Source organism: Molossus molossus, unplaced genomic scaffold, assembly GCF_014108415.1.
Source record: "Molossus molossus isolate mMolMol1 unplaced genomic scaffold, mMolMol1.p scaffold_m16_p_3, whole genome shotgun sequence".
In the NCBI taxonomy this organism is placed as follows: domain Eukaryota; kingdom Metazoa; phylum Chordata; class Mammalia; order Chiroptera; family Molossidae; genus Molossus; species Molossus molossus.
The window spans coordinates 106,847,314-106,867,670 of NW_023425366.1; the positions used below are offsets into that span (position 1 = coordinate 106,847,314).

The 20,357-nt window shown below is 52.5% G+C and overlaps 1 protein-coding gene across 1 annotated transcript in view; it reads right to left on the reverse strand.

Annotated features, from left to right (window-relative positions):
- Window positions 1-20,357, reverse strand: part of XYLT1 (xylosyltransferase 1) — a 299,188-nt gene that overhangs the window by 231,181 nt on the left and 47,650 nt on the right. The window lies entirely within an intron of this gene.

The following is a 20,357-nucleotide window of genomic DNA, read 5'->3' on the forward strand; positions in this document are numbered from 1 at the left end:
ACGTGACGGTAACCAACCCCCAGTCCATACTCCAGCACTTCTAAACACTCCACGCCTCGATCCGACTCCTCCATCCTTCACGTCAGGGATACGCATCAGAACCTCCCTGAGCACAAACCAGTCTGACCTGGGCGACTCTACTTCCCCAAGGTGGGCTGTGGGTCTGGGCACGAAGAGAGGAGAGTAATCTCCTGCTGGGTCTCTCCCGGGGCTGGCACTGCCTTCCTAGGCTGCCCGAGAGCTTCTCGCTGCCTCATTTTCCTCCCTTGAAAAATGGGGATATTAGCTCCCCCACCTCCCCGGCAGGGAAGCGCTGGTGATTAATTAGGTAACATCTGTGAAGCACGGCCAGCTCTCTGGAGAAGGGCACCTTGGGAGAGGAGCTATAAAAACACGGAGGAGCAGGCTATTATCAGCGCCATCATTATTATTATCATTTTCATCACGACATTCTCCTGCCGAAAGCCCTGCAGTGGCTCCCACTGCCCGAGAAGGGCAGCGAGCAGCCGGGCGGGCAGGGCCGTGGGTGCCGCTGCTGTTCTGTCCTGCACCGGCTTTCTCCTCCCCGCCAATCCCCGAGGGCGGACTCCTGCCACCCGCACCTGGTCACCCCGTGCCCCTCCTCCAGGGCCAGCTACCTCCCCAACATCCAAGCGGGGCGCTCGGCCTCCAGCGGGCCTGTTCTGTGGCTGGCCTTACTTTCTTCTCCTGTGGGTTTTATCGGTACAGGCACATGGGTGCACATAAACACAGGGGCCCTGCATGAGTGTCTCTATTCCCAGAGCCCTACAAAGAAGGTGCCACACGCACCGAGCCTCGATATGTTACATCTCCAACTAGATCACAGGCGCGCGGAGGACAGACAGTTCAGATACAGTCCACGTTTCATAAATCGAGCCGCGGGAAGTAGCGAACGACCGATGGACCTGGGCTCGGAGAGGAGAGAGCTCCCCGTCCTGCCTCCTGGAGCCCAGCCTCCTCTTCTGCAAAGTGGAGCTGCCCGCCCTAGGTGCTGTCAAGGAGAAACCAGATCCGGACTCAGGAAGGAGAGGCTTGATCGGAAAGGAGAATTGCCGGGGGGGACAGGAACTACCCCAAAGCGGGACGGGGACTCCTGCCGCAGCGAGGAGGCTCTGACCTTCAGGGCGACCAGCATCTCAAAAGTTAAGCGTTTCTTTTCTAGAGGAGTCACCAAGCCCAGAAAGCACTGGGCGTGAGGAGGCAGGATGAAGGGCGGGAGGGTGGACAGGTGAGAAGAGTTTTGACTCTACCGCCAGCCTGTTCGGAGGGGCTGCCTGCTGGCTCGGGCTGGGGGTGGGCAAAAACACAGGGGGGCCTGCGGGGAGGAGAGAAGCTTAACCAAAGTTGGGTCAGCGAGCACTTTGTGCCGCGTGATCAGTGAAGTGAGGACGGCATTTCAGCTCATCGTTCACGAGGCAAAGAATGGGAATTCGGAAGGTATGCGTCTGGCCTTTCCACAGGTGAACAGGGGGCATCCGTGTGTGTAGCCCAGTCTTATGGAGAAGGGTGGAGGGAGACTTTTGCTCTTTTCCTGGAGCTCGGGGCTCAGGTAAAATTCAACACCGTCAACCGTCAAGAGGGTTGCTGTGTGGATTCAATGCAATAATGCAAAGACAATCTTTCAAACAAACTCAATCAGCACCAGCTGCCTTGGGTTTTGGTTAATAACTGTCCACGTCCAGGGTGACCCAGAAGGATGGCTATCAGAGCAGGGAGATAGAGAAGGGGGCGGAGACACTCTGGAGCTGTCTTGAAGGTAACTATGTAGCCTGGGAGCGTGTCTGTGTTTAGACAGCCAGGCACAGGACGCAATGGTTCACATTGAATCTGCGCTCTCCTCCGCCCCAGGACATTATCACATCATCTCCTCTTAAGCGCGATGAACGTTAAGCCTAAAATACATTCAATGGAGTCTCTGGCCACTGACAAGTTGAAATAAAAAAAGAAATGTAGAAATACAACCCGTCATCCCAACCCCATCCGCCCCAAGAGTCGTAGCAGCTAGGATACAAAGCGGGAGGAAGAAGCAGGAGTTAAACCAAATGTGTGGCGGAGAATTCTCTCTGAACTTTCTATCCTCTGCTATAATCAGTGGCACGCAAACCTGTTTTAAATTTACCGACAGCGTTTTCAGCTGCCACCTAGCTCTCGAGGTATTTTTAGTCAAGTAGAGATTCATTTAGGCCCAAAAGTCAGGAAACGAAATCCTGTCAGGGGTTGTTCTTGGAGAATTCCGGTCACGCCCTTTGTCTGCCGGCTCCTCCACCTCTCGATTGCCCACAATTAAATAATCACTCCAGCCCCCACCTCGACGGCATCTTTAGCATCTCCCCACAGAGGGCCAAACGCCAGGAAGTCAACGCTGGGTTTAAGGGATCTCTGCTCAGTTCCAAAGTCACTGCCAGCAGCAAGAACAGACTTTTGCAGGGAGGGGGTGTTACAAGAAAAATGGGGCCCTGAACCAAGCTGAAAGGCAAGTTCCGCTTTCCCCATTCAAAACAGATGTATCCAGTAAGGCTGCGGCTATATATATATTTCAGCTGCCAGAAGGAGCTAGGCAGGCAGAGGAAGGAAATTAAAACAATACCGCTGGGCTAGAAGCAAGGAGAAGGGACCTCAGTCAATGGGAGAATCACCCACCCTAGCACTCCAGCCAAAAACCGAGGAGTCACCCTTGAATTCCTCATTTTCTTTCATGCACCCCTCTGCCCCCCCCCCACCCCCGTCCAATCTATCTCTACTGCACCAGCACGTCTAACAGAATCAACCATGAGATGTGTCCCCAACTGTCCACTTCTGCTCTTGACCATCCCCAGGCTGGTCCAAGTCATGGTCATTTCAGATCACACCTGTCCACTCCCCATGGTTCTGTCTCCACTCGACAGCTGGAGGGACCTTTATAAAATCATAAACCAAATCACACACAAAATAGCGAAATGATAAATCAGAGATTCCCATCTCACTGGGCATAAAATCTCAACTCTTCAAGCTGGATGGCAAAGCCCCACAGGACTTTTTTTATTTTTTTTTATTCCTGCCTGTTTCTCGGGATCATCTCACACCACTGTTCCCTCTTCCTCTGGGCGCTGGTACTTCTGTCTGTTTCCAGAACGTCCATCCTCTCTGACGCCTCTGCCTGGAATGTTTTTGATCCAGGTTTCCACATGGCTACTCCGGGCATGGTCATGCAGGGGTCAGGTCAAATCCTATAATCTCAATCATATCATACTGCTTTAACTCCACGTACAACACTTCTCATTTTCATTTTTTCTTCCTTTTTGTGATGCCTGCGTCTTGTTCGCTGTTGGCCACTAGCATGCATAACAGTATCCGCCCCTAGCTGGTGATCAAGGAGTATTTGCTGAATGAATCAATGACCCCTGGAAGAAAACACGGCTGTGGCGCATTAAGGGAACAGGTGAATTCGGAGGATGTGGTGTGTATTTCACATTAAACCCCTCTCAATTTAGATGCTACATTTTCATCAGAATGTCAGATAAAAAGTCAGTTCTCAGGCCCAAGGTGTTCCAAACACATTTAAACGCTTTCCAAAAACCGTATCAGGTTTAAACCGAAACTGATTAAAATAAACAAAATTAAAAATTCAGTTTCTCATCGCAGTAGGCCTATTTCCAGTGCTGGATCGCCACGCGTGGCTGGTGGCCACAGAGCTGGATGGCGTGGGCGTGGCCCACCCCGTGTAACCACCAGCCCAGCAGGAAGGCGTGTGTTTGGGGAAAATGCTCTGCAGGCAGGAGGTGGTGGCTCCATCCTCGCTGGCCTCTGGCATGACCTTGGCCACGTGTGGTGTCCCAGAGGACCACAGAGGAGGATACCACATCCAGAAGTAAATAAGGCCACGCACAGAGGGAGCAGCATGGCAGAGTGGTGAGGAGCCCAGGCCCTGGAGCCAGACAGTCTGGGTTCTTGTCCCTACAGTGTTACTCACTAGCTGTGTGACCTTGGGCACATTATTTAACCTCCCTGTGCCTAAGTGTACCCACAGGTAAGAGGTCAGCACCTCACCCACACAACAGTGAAAAGGGGCAAATGAAACAGTGAATAGAATGCATTTGCCATGGTGCCTGACACATAGCAACGTGTCACTATAAATCATCGTCATCATTATTACTCATGATGATACTCTGAGTGTTGCTGACGGAAGTACAGGACAAGACAGGTGCTTCGGCGACACCGAAGCCGAACTTCTAAAGCACAGAAACTGCCAGGAGACCGTCCACAGTACACAGGATCCCACCGGAGACTCCTTCAGATACAATGAAATACCTGAAGGGCTTTCCAAGTGAGAATCAATTTACCACATTGACGTGGAATTCCCCAGGGTCCCTTCCAGGAGGGACCGGACTGCGTGTGTCCTCTTTGTCACTTGCACCTGTCATTGGTCGATGCACGAGTCCGTTCACACGCCCCTCCAATCAGCAGCAGAGGCAGTGATCGTTTGCAAGGCACCAAAGCAGAGAGATCAACGCTGTCAGGGGTCTCTCCGGCTTCAGGGTCACCGAGAGGACCAGATGTTCAAACGGGCCCCGTGCAAGCCCACACCAGAGCCTCCACCCAGGCAGTCGGCTGCCGGCTCCTTGGTGCGAGGGTAACAGAGGGCCTGCCTGGGAAGTCTGGTGGCGCGTCCCTGCAGCAGGCGAGCTGTCCAAGTCCATTTGGAAATGGTTGCAAAGCAGCATTTTTATCGCTCCTGGACAGGTCTGAAAATCCGAAACAATGCTGGTCATTTGCTCAGTGATCCCCGAGCACACCCTCAAGCCGGTCCCCGTGCTGGGCACCAAGGAGACACAAAGACAAGGAGCCACCGTCAGCTGGGTGAGCCACCGAGGCAAACAGTTTACTTTCACACAGTATGAAAGCTCAGCTCTGCCTTTACTGGCTGGGTGACTTTGGACAAGTTGCTTCATCTGGGGAAGACTCAGTCTTCTTCCCTGTGAAATGGGGGTGGCGGCAGGACCTTCCACATAAACTTGTCAGAAATGAGTCAGTGCAAACGAAGGGCTTAGAACAACTGGCACACTGGAAGTGCTCAATTAACGTTTTATTCCGAGTTGTAGTGGTAGACCGCTCGTAAGGGGCTGAGTTCCAAGGGTTAGAATAACACGTAAGAGGCATCTGGGGGTCAGCAAACTACTAGTTCCTGGGTCAACTCCAGCTGGTGGCCTGTTTTTATAAGGAAGTTATATTGGAACACAGCCATGCCTGTTCATTTCTGTATTATCTCTGGCTGCTTTCACACTGCAGAGACAGAGCTGAGTAGTCGCCAAGGAGATTGAATGGCGCTCCATGTCTAAAAATTTTGCTATCTGGTCCTTTAAGAAAGGGTTTGCCAACCCCTAATCCATTTCAAAGTGATAGGGATGAGATCAGGGAAGGCTTCCTAGAGGAGGTGACAACCTAACTTTTCCTTGGTCAGTACTAATTCTTGCTCTTCAAAGAATTCTAAAAGAGGAAGCTTAGACCAGCAGGTTTGGGTGAAGAGGAAGCAAACACTGCCACCAACCCCGCCTATATCAAATTCTACAATGGAGGCCACCAAATGGTGGCTTACGGGGCCAGAAGTAGTCTGCAGACCTGTTTTGTATGACTTTAAAAACATTTGAGACAACACTGGAAGATTGGGATGTAGTATCATAATCTGCCTTTCTGGCTTGTTAAAAATTCTGAGTATCTAGAATACTGTGGGCCCAACCTCCCACTGAGCCCCCTTTGGATGGGGGGCCTGTTCCCCAGCTCACCATGGTCCCCACCGGACCTGCTTCCTCTCCCCACTTTCCACGGATCTGTGTGTATGTCCTCCTCTGCCCTATTGCTGTGAAAGCCTCTCTCATACATTCTCTGGCCCTCCACTAATCCAGGAGGTAGACGAGGCCATCACCGCCACTTTACAGATGGGAAAACCGAGGTTCTGAGAGACCATCTCAAGGGTACCCAGCTGGCAAATGAGAAAGATGAACAGGAACCGGGGCTTCTGACTCTAGTTCACAGCCCTGCTTCAGACATCCAAACAAAAGAATCCGTCATCACTGCGATTTTTCGAGAGCACTCTACAGTATGCAGAGTTCTTTCACAGACCGAGGCCTTAGAAAACACAGCGGATCCGTGCAGGCCGCGTAATGACTAAGGAACACGTGCTCACTGAAGGATTCACAAGGCAAAATGCTCAAACTCCAGTAAAAGTAGAAGTGGTCAGGTCTTAGAGGTCAACAAATCTACTGAACCCAAGAAGCACTAAGTAAGCACCTGCTGGAAGCAAGTGACAGAGAGGCCCCCTTTCTGGGGTTCATCTCAGAGAGGCCGTCACCTGCACAATAACAACACAAAGCAGACTGTGTTTCGGACAAGGGAGAGGGCAGCCTCGGCTGAAATCTGGGGCCAATTGGTAGATGTCAGGGCCCACTCAGGGCATGGGTGGGACAGATTTGAGTGGGTGTGAGTGGGTTTTTTTCCAGGGCGGAGGAGGATAGCAGGCCAACCAAGGCTCTTGAACAATGGATTCACATCTTTCGGCTGCCATAACAAAGTCCACGGATGGTGCAACAGAAACCATGGGGTGTACTCTCCCAGCTCTGGAAGCCGGAAGTCTGAGATCAAGGTGTGGGCAGGGTGGCTTCCTTCCGAGGGCCAAGGAAGAACCCGCGGCATGCCTCTCTCCTAACTTCTGATTTGTTGGCCATCTTCGGTGTTCCTTGGCTTACAGAAGCATCACCCCAATATCTGCCTTCATGTTCACATGGTGTTCGCCTTTTTATAAGGACTCCAGTCATACTGATTTAGGGGCCCATCCTACTCCAGCATGACCTCATCGTTACTCCGTTACACATGCAATGAACCTCTTTCCAAATAAGGGCACATTCTAAGGTCCCAAGGGTTGGGCCGTCAAAATACGCATTTTGGGGAACACAAGTCAACCCACAATGGATGATTTCCTCAAGGTGCCAGGAAAACATGAGACTAGGAGCTGAGGTTCTCAAAACCCTTCGGAATCTCCTCCCCACGAAGAACAGAGACCTGGGCTCCCCCAGGCCTTTGAGGGCAGAATGAGAAGCCCCTGAGCTCCTACACACCTGAGAGTTGCGTGGGGTGGGGTGGGGTGGGGTGGGGTGAACAACTCCAGGAACCTGGCACTGACAACAGAAGGAAGGCGAACCTTCTCTCTTTGCATGACACCGTGGAAAACAGAAAACTCCATTTATTTAAGAACAAAGACGCTTTAACCTGAAGTTCATTCTCCCTCCCGGCCACTTCTCAGCATCTATATGCAAGAGCGGCAGCCAGCATCGAGCCCCAGCCACACGCGCCAAGGGCTCTCGATTGGGAAAATAATGGCATTTTCTCAACAAATTATCTCACAGCTAAAGTAATAACTTGCTGACAGATTTGCCAATTCAGATTTCCATCCTCTTCACCTGCCTCTGGAAGAAAGGCAGCGATGCCCCCACGGCAAAAAGACAGCAGTATGTTCACCACGTCCCTGCCCCCACCCCTACCACCCACCACTGAGCCTTTATTCATTTTAAGCCATTGACAGAATCTCTTTGGAAACTAGGTTTTCCCATCTTAGGTCAACATCCTCCTGCTCTGTTCCAATCGAATACGCACTGTCACAGATAAAGCAAATATTTCTCTGGGAAGCAGAGACACGGAACCACGATGCTTTAAATACAGGAACCAAGCCAGCAAATGTCCCCAACGGTGGCCGTCCGGTGAACTGGTCTGCGATGGGGTTCACTGTTCATTATGCAACCAGACAGCACAGCCCGGAGCTGGGCCCTGGCATCCACGGCCTTCTCAGCCCACGGCCATGCTGCTGGGGAGGACAGGTGCCAGGAGCTGCATCGAGCATCCAGTCTACAAACAGGGAGCTCACCACGTGCTGGCACCGTGCTGGGTGCCCCGGAGGAAAACAGAGCTCCGGTCCGGATGCCTCCTTCGCCCGGTCACAGTCTAGTAAGCGAGCCTCGTGCCCGACCGACCGACCAACCAATCTATGAAGCCAGCTCGTTACAGAAACAAGGTGTGGAGTTGGAGTAAGGGCGCCAGGTGGAACTTGGTCTGGGATTGGAAGGAAGAGGGGGAGCCGACTGGTAGGAGGAAGTGGTGGTCGTGCGGCGGTAACTCGATCTTGGACCGGGAGGGACAGAACTTGCGGCTACGGAACAGAAAGGAAGCTGGTTTGGCTTGACGGGAGACATGGAGGGAAAGAGTGGATGGAGATGAAGCCAGGAGGTGGGGGAATCCGAAGGTGTAGGTCAGGAAATGGGATTTTATTCTGAATGTAGCAAGAAGGTACAGACAGGGGACGACATGAGGCGGTCCCTTCTCTCAGTCTCGCTCTCTGAGTCTCTCTCTCGCTCTCAAAGACAGAAAGACACACACGCACAAAACTTCTCTTCCACAATATTTTCAAGAGTCAACTCTCTGAAATTAGTCCTTGCCTAAATCCACACGGTCTGACATGCATTCCTACCCCGCCCTGTGTGGGTGAGCGCTTTCAGAGAACGGCTGGGGGGCTGGAAGGGACACAGTCCATCGGGACACTGGGCCCTTGGAGTGGGGAGCACAGCTGAGGAAGAGGCCCAGAGAAGCCAGGGGAGGGGGCTTCGGGTCAGCTGCCCAAGCCCCCCTCATTCTGCCTCACAGCTGCAGGAAAGACACCCCAGGGCGGGGGCCGTCTTCATGGAAAGTCGGGAGGCACTTCCTGCAATTTCAAGTACTGCCTACACGTATACATGCAGATATACTTAGGGATACTTCTTTAGCATTTTCAAGCTCATGTGGTGGGAATGGTTATGACTTTCCTCAAACACTGGCCGGGACAACATTGAGCGTAGTGATGTAATTACTCGCAATGTTCTACAACGGAGTCCCTTAAGGGGAGGGATGACTTCCTCTAACATCCTTCGCTGTGTTCCCGGGCAGGTCATCTAACCTCTCTGCCTCAGCCCTTGCATCTGTAAGATGGCCACAATAACCTCCACGTCCAGCTGCATGGAGGAGACGTAAGAGCCCATGCCAAGCCCTCAGAGAGCGCCTGGCTTACCGGTTCACTGTTAACTAGACTCAATGACAACAGCGGCTCTTGGTCACTTTTAGTGGTGTGACCACCTCCGAAACATTTAGGAGCACCGGGCAATTATGGAATGTTTCTTGGTCAAGGACCTCATGTTTAAAAATGTATTATGGAAATCATTTTTCAAAAATGAAATACAGGTCACACGTTCAAAGATGTTTATACAACATCATGTATTTAGAATAACGACAAAAACACGGAGAGGTTCAACCGTGGGAGAATGGCCGCGTTAACGTAGGTCCATCAACGCAACAGAAAACACACTCATTAGGATGAATAATGTGGAGACTGAAATGTTCTTAAAGACGTTTCCGAATGACAGCAAGTGGACGTGAAAAAGACAAAGTGAACAGTTTAGAAACGAGGGAAAGTAAAGATGGTGGAGACTCTGAAGATGTGCAAACAGCTGCCGGATTGATTGGAAGGCGGGTCACGGGCGACGTCTTTAAAAGATGGTCTAATGTGCAGAGATGCAAAACAAACGGCGGAAGGAATGCGTTTCAAGCTTCGGTGGGGTTTATTTGAGGGATGTTGGGACATACAATTCTCTGTAAAGAACCCCCTTCCGCCCTGGCCGGTTTAGCTCAGTGGTTAGAGCGTCGGCCTGCGGTCCAGAGAGACCTGGGTTCAGTTCCCGCGAAGGGCACGTACCTCAGCTGCAGTTTGTCCCCGGCTCAACCTTTTCACGTGTCGATGTTTCTCTCTCTCTCTGTCTTCCTCTCTCTCCCTCCCACTCTATCTGAACAAAAAATGGAAAAATGTCCTCGGGTGAGGATAAAAAAAAAAAAAAGAACCTCTTTCCTCCATGGGATTTTTAAAGAAATTATTAATTGAACACGTCACAAAATATGTATTGAGTGCCTGCTATGTGCAAGGGTAGGCTGGCCACACCGAGGCTCTAGGGGTGAGGGCCTCGCCTCCTCTGTGAAGATAAAGTAACAAATTGTCCTACAGAACACGAGCCAACAAGCACTGACACCTCACTGCTCCCGATGTGCCAGCCGTGCAGGCAGCTACAGCCATCGGCCACACGAGAAACGCAAAGCTCAGGAAGGGCAAGGGACCAGCCCAAGATCACACGCCTAGTCCGCGGCAGAGCCAGGACTTGAACCCGAGCCTTCCTCCGGGGCCCTTCCTCTTACCACGCCGCCTCTGATGGGAGCTGCTCACAGCAGCAGGGGAAAGCCCCTTTCCCAGACTCACAGCCGGGAAGAGCTCACCCTGGTCTCTATTTCAGACACAAGGTCTCTGTTGAGAGCTGGCCTCTGACCTCAAGCCGGAGGGACTAGACAGGGCGCCTTTATAGAGGAGCCAGAGTCTGGGTGAGGAGAGTCCACTAGATGGATTAGGGACAAAGAGATTCTCTACCATTCAGACCACACAGCCATGGAGAATTATTTAAGGCCCTCGTGAGAAACCACAGTGATGTCAAAAAGATCGTGTGTGCGCGTGTGTGTCGGGGACGCAAAGGGAAGGTGACAAGCATGAGTGACTGCAGAGGACACGGGGCACTGGGACGAACACACCCCACCCCTTCCCAGATGGGACAGTACAGGCTGGGCAGCCTGAAAGACACCAAGAGAGTGATGCAGTTACCGTCCACCTCAGAGCTCACCGTGCTGGAACTTTTGCTCAAAAAGCAAGAGAAAAAGGCGACACAATTCCTGTCAGAGCTGAAGACACGAAGTGATGCACACAGAAGCTCACACACACACACACACACACACACACACGCACACAGTCAAAACAATACCAGCAGCAGTAACTGACATTTACCAACCACTCACCTGCAGCCAGGCATGGCCTCCCTGAACCTTCATAACTGTTCTGTGAGGTGAGAACAGTTCTCATCCTCACCCTACAGGTGAGAAAACCGAGCCTCACTGGGGTCAAGCTGCTCTCTCAAGGTCACATGGTCATGATTTTCATCCAGGCAGCCTGCCTCTCTCAGGGCCTCGCTCCTGCACACAGCGACACGCACACAAACCGCATTCAGTTATGTCCACACACGAGACACGCGCCTACAGCAACGGACAAACGTGGCCGCGTTATGAAGATGGGCATAAATACGTGTACGAGGGCTGCAACAGTGTACCCGAGCACCCCCATCTCCATACAAGGGCCACCCCTTTGCACACCTCCAGGGGGCGCGATCCACACAAATGCAAAATGAACACATGATGTTGTTGGACAGAAGCACAAGCTTTCTGGAGGGATGACTCAGGTTAGGAAAACAGTATTCAAGAGTTCCCCCGGCTAAACAAATGGCCTCGCCACCCTGCGCCACCCTCTGCACAGCTGACACCGCTGATCAATGTCCCGGCTGTGCAAACGGGGGATCTGATGCCACGGGGCAGCCAACCCCCGCCAAGGAATGAATGTGCCACTTGTCAGCTCTGCCCCAGGCAGCAGCACCGCACGACGCCCAGTTTCTCCTGGAATCGGGCCGTGTCCGGCCGCTCCCGCCCTTGTGCTCACGTCCTTCTTCCCGACAGACACAAGGCCCGCTCAGTTCTGGAGAGCTGGCATGGCTGCCAAGGCCGGGTGGAGGGAGAAGGCCTTGAAAAATCACTTTATAAAACATGCGTGCTCGAGGAGGCCAAGCCACAAGGCCTGAGCGGCTGACTTTCCACTCCCCACACACCCCACCCAACGAGAAGGGGCTCGGGCACAGCCAGCCCTTGTTCTCACCCGCTGGGAGCCCCGGGGAGTCGGAATTCACGGGGATGGCCTCGGAGAGCCCTTGGCAGCAAACCCCACTTCTGGCATCTTCCTGGGCAGGGGGGCAGCTTGCTGTGGTCAGCCAAGCTACCCTGATGCAAGAAATGAAAGCCGGCCATTCACGGCGGGGCCCTTGTGAGTCCGCAGATACCCAGGCAGAGACTCAGGCAGGCTGTCATCACCTGCGGGGGCTGAGACAGACTGGGGCAGAGAAAACTGGGGCCGAGGCCAACGGAAGCAAGATGGTGAGCGTGAGCCCCGTGCAGCAGGAGAGTATGTGGAGGCAGAGGAGGTGGACATGCTTCTCCACACCTCCTGCCTCCTCTCGGTTACCGCCCAGCCGTGGGGAGTGGGAATACAGACCAAGGCTTCACCTCTTCATCCATCCATTCCTCCATCCATTCATTCATCATCCACTCATTCAACAAATATTCATGGAGCATCTATGATGGGCCAGATATTATTGTTTTAGGGACATACAGTGATGAATGAAAGTCTACGCTCTCATCCGGCCGGTGTGGCTCAGTGACTGAGCGTCGACCCATTAACCAAGAGGTTGCCAGTTCAATTCCTGGTCAAGACACTTGCCCAGGTTGTGGGCCCGATCCCCAGTAGGAGGCGTGCAGTAGGCGGCTAATCAAAGTTCTCTCTCGTCGATGCTTCTATCTCTCTCTCCCTCTCCCTTCCTCTCTCTCTAAAATCAATAAAAGAAAAAAAAACTAAAAACAAAACATGTCTACGTTCTCATACAGCTGATTCTCAAGATTCTCAGTTTCTCTCAGTCCTGCCTACAATTAATGGCTGTGTAAACCGGAGCACACCCTTCCCTTCTCCGTGCTTCGGTGACTTCTCTCCCCAGGTTCCCGAGAACCACCATCTGGGAGCCGCCAAATCTCCCCTGGAGGCCTGAACTAGATTGAGTTGGTTTCCACCACTTGCAGCCAAAAGAGTTCTGTCTGGGAGATTAGGGAAAAGAGCAGAGAAGACAAACAGCGAGTCTGAGAGGACTGCGGGGAGCTGATGAGTCATCTGCTCATCTGGAAAGCAGATGGGGAGACACGTGGAGGGAAGAAGGCCCTGGGGACGAGACTCTGTATTCACTCCAACCTCCAACAGCCATCAGACGCTTGGGGTCAAAAGGGACCACAAGGCCCTTCAGGATCAGAAGGAAGATGCTGAACATCTCACTGGTTCACTCAAAAGACAAAGAAAACAAGCGGCCTTTTATTTTGTGTGCTTAGGATGTGCTAGGCCCTGGGCTGGGTGTGTGGATGCAGTAGGATAAGAAAATGAGAGGCCGTGTCTACATGCAAGGGTTATACAGTCTTTCAAAAGTCACCCTTTTTATTTAAACCCTTTTGCTGCATTCATTCATTCGTTTTCTCTGCCTTTCACCACCCATCTGTGGGACTCCTGCTGAGACAGGTGCTGCAGGCAGCTCAGTGTGGAGTGTGGCCTTGGGAACCGGGCAAGACTGCATTGCAATCGAGGTTCTGCGACGTCCTCGCTGGGTGACCCTGAGCAAGGTATTTAGCATCTCAGAGCCTCAGTTACCTGCCCCGTGAAATGCAAACAGCACAGATCCTTTTCAAGGCATCCATGGGATCCTGCTGTTCCAAGTGCCTGCTGGGCCCCGTGACGGGAGCTTGGTAAGCATGCACTAAGTAGCCTAAGTGAGCGTATTACAAAGTCTCATGACATCTGCAGAGCCGAGGCCTCAGGAACCTCGCAGCACTGCTCCTCTGAACCCTTCCTTCTGGTCCACATTCACTGCTGAGTTCCCTAACCCAGATGCTCACAGTAGTTTCCTCGGACATTTCCTGACCAAGTACCCGATTTCCAGCCTTAAACTGGAAACATTCCTCCTGTTGCATCAGAACCCACTGGATGGGACCATAGCATTCTGGTTGATATGTTTTTCACTGCTAGAAGAATAAGAAGTACGAGATATTTGGGGGGTGGGGTGGGACATCAGGAGGCCCTCCAGTGACATGTCGGGGCCCGTTCCGAGTTCAGACACCAGATTTAGACAGTACTGAGGACTCAAATTGAGCTGTAGAAACTGGGCCAAGGGATCTGCCCATAATGACACATCAAAACTGGAGAAAGCCATAGTCGTGGGGAAAAGATGCAAATTACAAAGCCCTTCTTCCAAACCACCTTCTAAAAGTGAACAGAAAGAGCGGGCAGCTGCCAGAGTGTGCCCAAACCTCCTACTTCCGAGCTAGAAAGAGTAATAGGTCAACTTCCAACTTGCAATTTAATTCTATTTTGAAGTTTACTGGAAAGCAGAAAATAAGAAAGGGATTTGAGAGAGGCCAGCAGTTTGAGGACAAGGAAGAAACTGAAACGCTCACATGAGATCAAAGCATTCAAAAGGCCTGGCAGCTGGGTCTCCCGTATCTTAGCCCCTCAAAGTCCCCTCCTGCACAAGCAAATCAGCAGCAATGTGTGATGCTGACTTTGAACTACAGTTATCCTCAAAGCTCCTCTTGTTAGGAGGCAAGGCTGGGGTGGTCACACATTGTGAAAGAATGCCTGCTAAAATGACTCAGCTGTTTTTGAAGCACTGCTATTTGAAAGGTGTAAGATAGAGTTTTGGTTGTAAACAGTAGACCCAAAAGGAATACACTGAGTGATAGGTACCAAGTGACCTGCAGGGTCTGTGGGACATGAGGACTCAAGCTTAGAGGCTCTGTTTGGGGAGATAAAGACTCACTCACACAGACGGGCCTGGCCAGCACGGCCTCTGCCCTTGGCACTATTGCATTTACACGGCTGTGAGGGCCCAGAATCCAAACCTTGACCCCTGCTGGCTGCCCCAAAGCCAACACTACTATCGCTGCCCTTCTCACCAGAATGCAATGCCGGACTACTCATATCACTTGCTCCCTCGAAAAACCCAAACATGCTGATACAAAAGGCGCATTAGAGCTGTAAGTGCAGAGAGAGAAAACCTGAATGTTCCTCAAGCAACAGGTACACGACCCTGATTGTCTGCTACCCATCATCATCGTTGCACAAGGCTTCCTGCACACCCCGTGGACTGCTGTAACAGTTCTAATAGAGGGATACGGCTGCTCATTCAGCAGTAAAGCACCTGGGCCCTGGAACCTCCCTGCCTGGGTCTGAACCCTGCAATATAGCGCTTGCAGCCTGGAGCACCTTGGGCAGTTCATGGGTCCCTGCGGTCAGAGGAGAAGCATAACAGTACGTGTGTCGCAGGCTGGTTGGGAGGCTTGCACTAGCTAATTTAAGCTGAGCACTCAACACTCTGTAACATAAATTTACGCAAAAATATTAGTCACTGTTGCTATTGTTGTTGTTGATAAGAAAACTTAATATAATGACATTTGTGGTGCTCGTTTCTTGAAAGAGTGCCATTAAGCCAAGAGCTATCTATTTAATGCAATTTGCTCCCCCTTTAATTAATTATGTTGTACCCAAATTGCATTATGCTGCCTCACTCTCCGAGGAATGCAGTTTCACCCTGGGTCGCCCAAAATGCCCACCATCAAAAAATCGCTTATAAGGCGTCGCTGCCATCTCGCGCGATGAAGGCCAAGTTTATAGTTTTGAAGAAGTCTTTTGGCTGTGAGGCCTAGTGACACTCAATTGAGGAAAACCACTTTTGAACAGCAGAGGAGAACACTCCTTCGCTGACCCTGGGTTTGGTGCATGTGTGTGTGTGTGGGGGGGGGGGGATGTCGCCGCTCGAGAGGGTGACTTTTCCGAGACCTGGTCTCTAACAACTCTGGGTAACAGAGGACGATGGAGTGTCCTGCTCCAGCCTCGTCCTGTGAGAACAACCCAGTGCCTACCTGGCTTTCAGAGTCAGGGACTCCAGAAACCATCCAGCAGGGGAACCCCCATGCCTGAGGGCCTCTCTCTCATGAGTAGGAGGCCCACCTTTGACGGACACAGTTAATCCAGACGTAAAAATCCACTGCTAACACACAGCCTGGTTCTCAACAGTGGTTGACAAGGATGTTTTCTTTTCACTGGTGCATTCAGAAAACATGTTCAAACTTCTTGGGGTAGCGGGGAGGACACAGAAGGGGGAACAAGCTCTCCCCCTGTGGCAACATATCACATTTTTAATAGGCAGGGGTCCAGGGTCTCTTATCTCACACCAACCTGACTTGCAGGGCATGTGTGAGAAGTCCATGTGAGACTGCTTCTCTGGACCCCACAATGTCCCCCACAGAATCTCTGTACAGATCCCGGAGCTGAAGTCCAGTCCCGACGAGGTGATGTCTGTATTCTCGTGGTCACAGTTCAGACCAAGCCTAAGGGAATCGTTCACGTGAGAAACTGTAAACTGCCCCCTGGAGGTGTGGAGGGCAGAATGCTCAAGTCCATGTGAGGTGGTCTTAGCACGCACATGGACACGCACACACACGCACACCCCCACCAAGGATTCCAGAATCCCAGGCTTAACCCTGCCTAGACTTGACCACATTGCCCACTGTGTAGTTAGAGGCCAAAATAAAATCCATGTAAACAGATTAAACACCATGGCAACCAAATTCCAACTTTGCAAATACCCAAGATGGGGGCGTAAGAGGACTCCCTTTGAGATTAGCATTTCTCAGGGGATTAGGGAAGGGACAAGGCAGAGAGGCACTCAAGAATCTAAGTAATCAAGTGCTTCTCCGACGCTGCTGGAAATGGGGTGGTCTCACACTTGAGCTCCCCAGTCAACCACCAACCGCCACCTTGAAAGGTGGCCCAACTGATGGAGCTCTGGAGGATCTCATGACACCTGCTTCCCAGACGAGAAGCACCTCAATAGAGTGTACCACAGCTGCAATACTCTTTTCCTGATGGTCCTGCTGTTAGGAGGAAGCAGGGAGGGATATATATATAACTTCTATAATCCAGCCCATGTTCCGTACACTCAAATCTGTTCAGTCGCTCACTCCAGGGACTAACCTGAGCCTGGTGTGGCTGGAGGGAGACTATGTATAGTGAGACTCCCCGCCTCTCCCCCAAACTCATTACTGTTCAAGCTTAGCTACACCGTGAGGTAAGTACACCTCACTGTGGACTCCGACCTTACAACAGGCCAGATATGAACGCCCGAAGGAGACGCCCGTCCTGGTCCCTGGCACAGCTGTCCACCGGCTCGTCCACACTGGAAGAGAAGTGCACCCTGTGCTTACTAAGCCCCGTCTTCCCTTCTTCCAGCTCACTCCAAAAGTCCTCACAACACCCTTCCAAACTCAGCTACAACACCGCTTCCTCCAGGAAGACGTCCATGGATCCCGTCTGGTCCAGGCCACCTGTGACATGTTCAATGAGCTCGGTCTTCCCCACTAGACAGCAAGCTCTAGGAGAGGTCAGGGGATGTGCCTAAGTCCTCAGCATTACAACCGGATGCGCAGTCTGGAGCCTGACGCTATACAGCCCACCGATAGGCACGGTAACACCAGGCCGGTTAGCGCCCTGGGGCCTGACGCTCTGCTCAGGAAAAAAAGGTGGCATCTGTGACGGCAAGATACACCTATGGATCAACACTGCCCAGCTCCGCACTTCAGGGGACCCAGGCTGGCTCCACACCTTCCCAGACGCCCCAGCAGTCCTGCCCGGTGCCCACGTGTGAGCGAAGAAGGGGGCTGTTGTGTTCTCTTACATTCTGTCTTCGTCTAGTTGGCATCCAGGCAACACGGGGCCAACTATGTGGACACTATTTTCTTACGTTTTGTATTCTTGATGCTCTGGCCTTTGGGGGCTTAGAGATCTGAGGAGACGCTGCCTTCCCTGGGCCAGCCTAGTCTTAGACATAGCCCTGGGTGGGTCAGCTGGGAGCACACCTTCCATGTGCAAGCCAAGCAATTCCTAGTCTGCCCCCTCCACCACCATCTTACCTAACTCAGACACAAGCCTATATTTCTCCCGCCCTCAGTACCCCAGGGCCACGTAGCAGGCAGCAAGGGGCCATCCCTGCAGCCCAGGGCCCTCTGACATTAGTCAAATGAGCCAGTCTTCCCTGCTCATTCCGCCCTGCCTGGGCTTCCCCGGGGAAACCCCGACAGGCCCTCCCTTCCTGTCCCCCGCTGCCTGGCCAATGCCTGCTCCTCCTGTGGCCCCCTGTGATGAGCCACGCTTCTCGTTTCTAGGGGAACCACAAGTAACACGAAACTTCTTTCAATGGCAATGGTCTCCTTCATCGCCACTCCCAGCACCTTTCTAGATGAAGACGGGGGCACAGAACCAGGGTGGACCTGTGAGTGGGTCTCCTTATGAGTGTCCTCCCAGCTTTGCCCTCCCCTTCCGTCAGCTTGCCCTGACTGCAACCACAGGAAGTTTCGATACACGTAATGAGCAACGAGAGAAGGAACCTTTCTGCAAAGTGAGGTGAAAAACAAATCACAGGGAGGTGGCTTAGTGTCCTGGTTAAGACTCGGGAGCCAGACGCCTGCACATGTTTGCAGGTGTCCTCTGCCACCGGCTCACCCTAAGGGCTGTTTCCTCACCTGCAGAGTGGGACTCGTGACAACAGGAGGTGGAGTGAGGATTGAAGTCCGTGAACACGGGGAAGTGCCCAGCGCGTGTCAGTGCGGTGTGGGTGTTCCCTGCTACCGCTCCTCACTGCACCTTTCAGCAGGTGCTCAGAAGCACCTGCCCCAGGCCTGTGGAGGAAAACAGCCCCCGCCCTCTATTCAGCACCTACTCTGCACCTGGCAGCACACAGCACCGGGCAGAAACACGGAGGAATGTCCGCACACAGCAAGCCAACCAGGGAGGGTGGGTGATCATCCCCACTGGACAGATGGGGAAACTGAGGCTCGGCGAGCTTGAGTGCATTTCCCCAAGATCACAACGCTAGGAATCGGTGCATGCGGCCAGCATTTCTGATTCTAAAAAACTCTCCACTCCTCTCCCCACTTTCAACCTCCCCCATTTCTTGTCCCCCGACTTTGACAAATAGATACTGAGCTATGTATGCCCAGCACTGGGCTGCTGGGAGCCGAGCATACAGCAGTGAGCAACAAGCTGCGATGGTCTCTGGGCATCGTCCAGGCTAGGGGGTCGGGGCAGAGGGATGATCACAGAGATGGATGGAGAGGTGCGGACCGGAGCAAGGGCTGTGAATAGGAGCTGCTGCAGGAGAGCGAGCCCAAGGGCCTACCTAAAACCTGGGGACCAGGAAGTCCTCTTTGGGAAGCTCATTCTCGACAGAGGGGACAGCAGCTGCGGGGGCCCTGAAACTACCAGAAAGCGAGTATGACGGTGACTTCGTGACAAGAGGAAAGGAGTAGATAATGAGAGTTGAGGAGACTTTCTCAAGCCCATCACTCTGGACATTTTGGAGCAGAACATTCCAGGGCGGGGTCTGTCCTGGGCACTGTAAGATGTTTAGCAGCATCACTGGTCTCTACCCACTAGTTTCCAGTAGCACCACCCTTCTAGCGACCACCCAAAATGTCTCAATTACCCAATGTCCACTCCCACCCCCCGCTGCGTGCCCCAAGAGTAGAGAAGAACACTCTTAACCACCACGCTATTTCAGGCACAGCAGAAGCCTGTGCTTACGGAATACAGAACTGACCTAGTTAGCACAGAGGGCGCACTCACTCATTTGGAGAACTATTTGGGGAAAAGTAAATTCCTGTCCTCAGAGGACTGGGAGCTCCCTGGGAGCTGGCATGTGTCCTTCACCACGCTGCCCTGCCACCTTGCACAGGACCTGAGACACCAAAGCGCTTGGGAGCATTTGAGCAACACAGGAAAACTCCCTGGAGTCCAAGGGGCACATCCCCGTCACTGGCAGCTTCCGCAGCTAAACTCCTGGCACCTATCAGTCCACTCTGCCTTTGAGAACAGCCCTGGAGGAGCTGCAGCCCCTGCTGGCATGTCAACAGCTCTCGCCTCCAGGGTCCTCAGATGCTAGGACTGAGGTTCTGAGTTCTGCAGGACAGTGGGACAGCGGGACAGATTCTCAGGGTCTCGGCTGCCGCATCCACCAGCAATGGCCTTGCACACACATCGCACGATCGCTGAATGCCTCTTAAAACAAGAAGCAAGCATGGAGATGTGTCAACTACAGCTGGGGGGTGGGGCCAAGCAAATCAGCACTGAGAGCAAGCAAACAAAGTGAACTTAAAAAAAAGAAATTAATTGCCCTGGCCAGTTTGGCTCAGTGGTTGGAGCGTCGGCCTGTGGTCCAGAGAGACCCGGGTTCGGTTCCCGCTAAGGGCCTGTACCTCAGTTGCAGTTTGTCCCCGGCCCTGGTTGGGGTCATGCGGGTGGCAACCACTTGATGTTTCCCTTTCACATCGATGTTTCTCTCTCTCTCCCTCTCTCTCCCTCCCACTCTAGCTGAACAAAAAATGGAAAAATGTCCTCAGGTGAGGATAAAAAAAAAACAAAAAACTTAATGTAGAGAAAAATCTGATCCAGTGACCTCTTTTTTTTTTCCTTCTATAAATTGGCGGAGGGGGGGCCTGCTCCCTTTGCGTATAGGATGCCCCTGGCCAGCTCGTGAGGGCAGTGTTCCATGGGAGTGGTGTTTGGA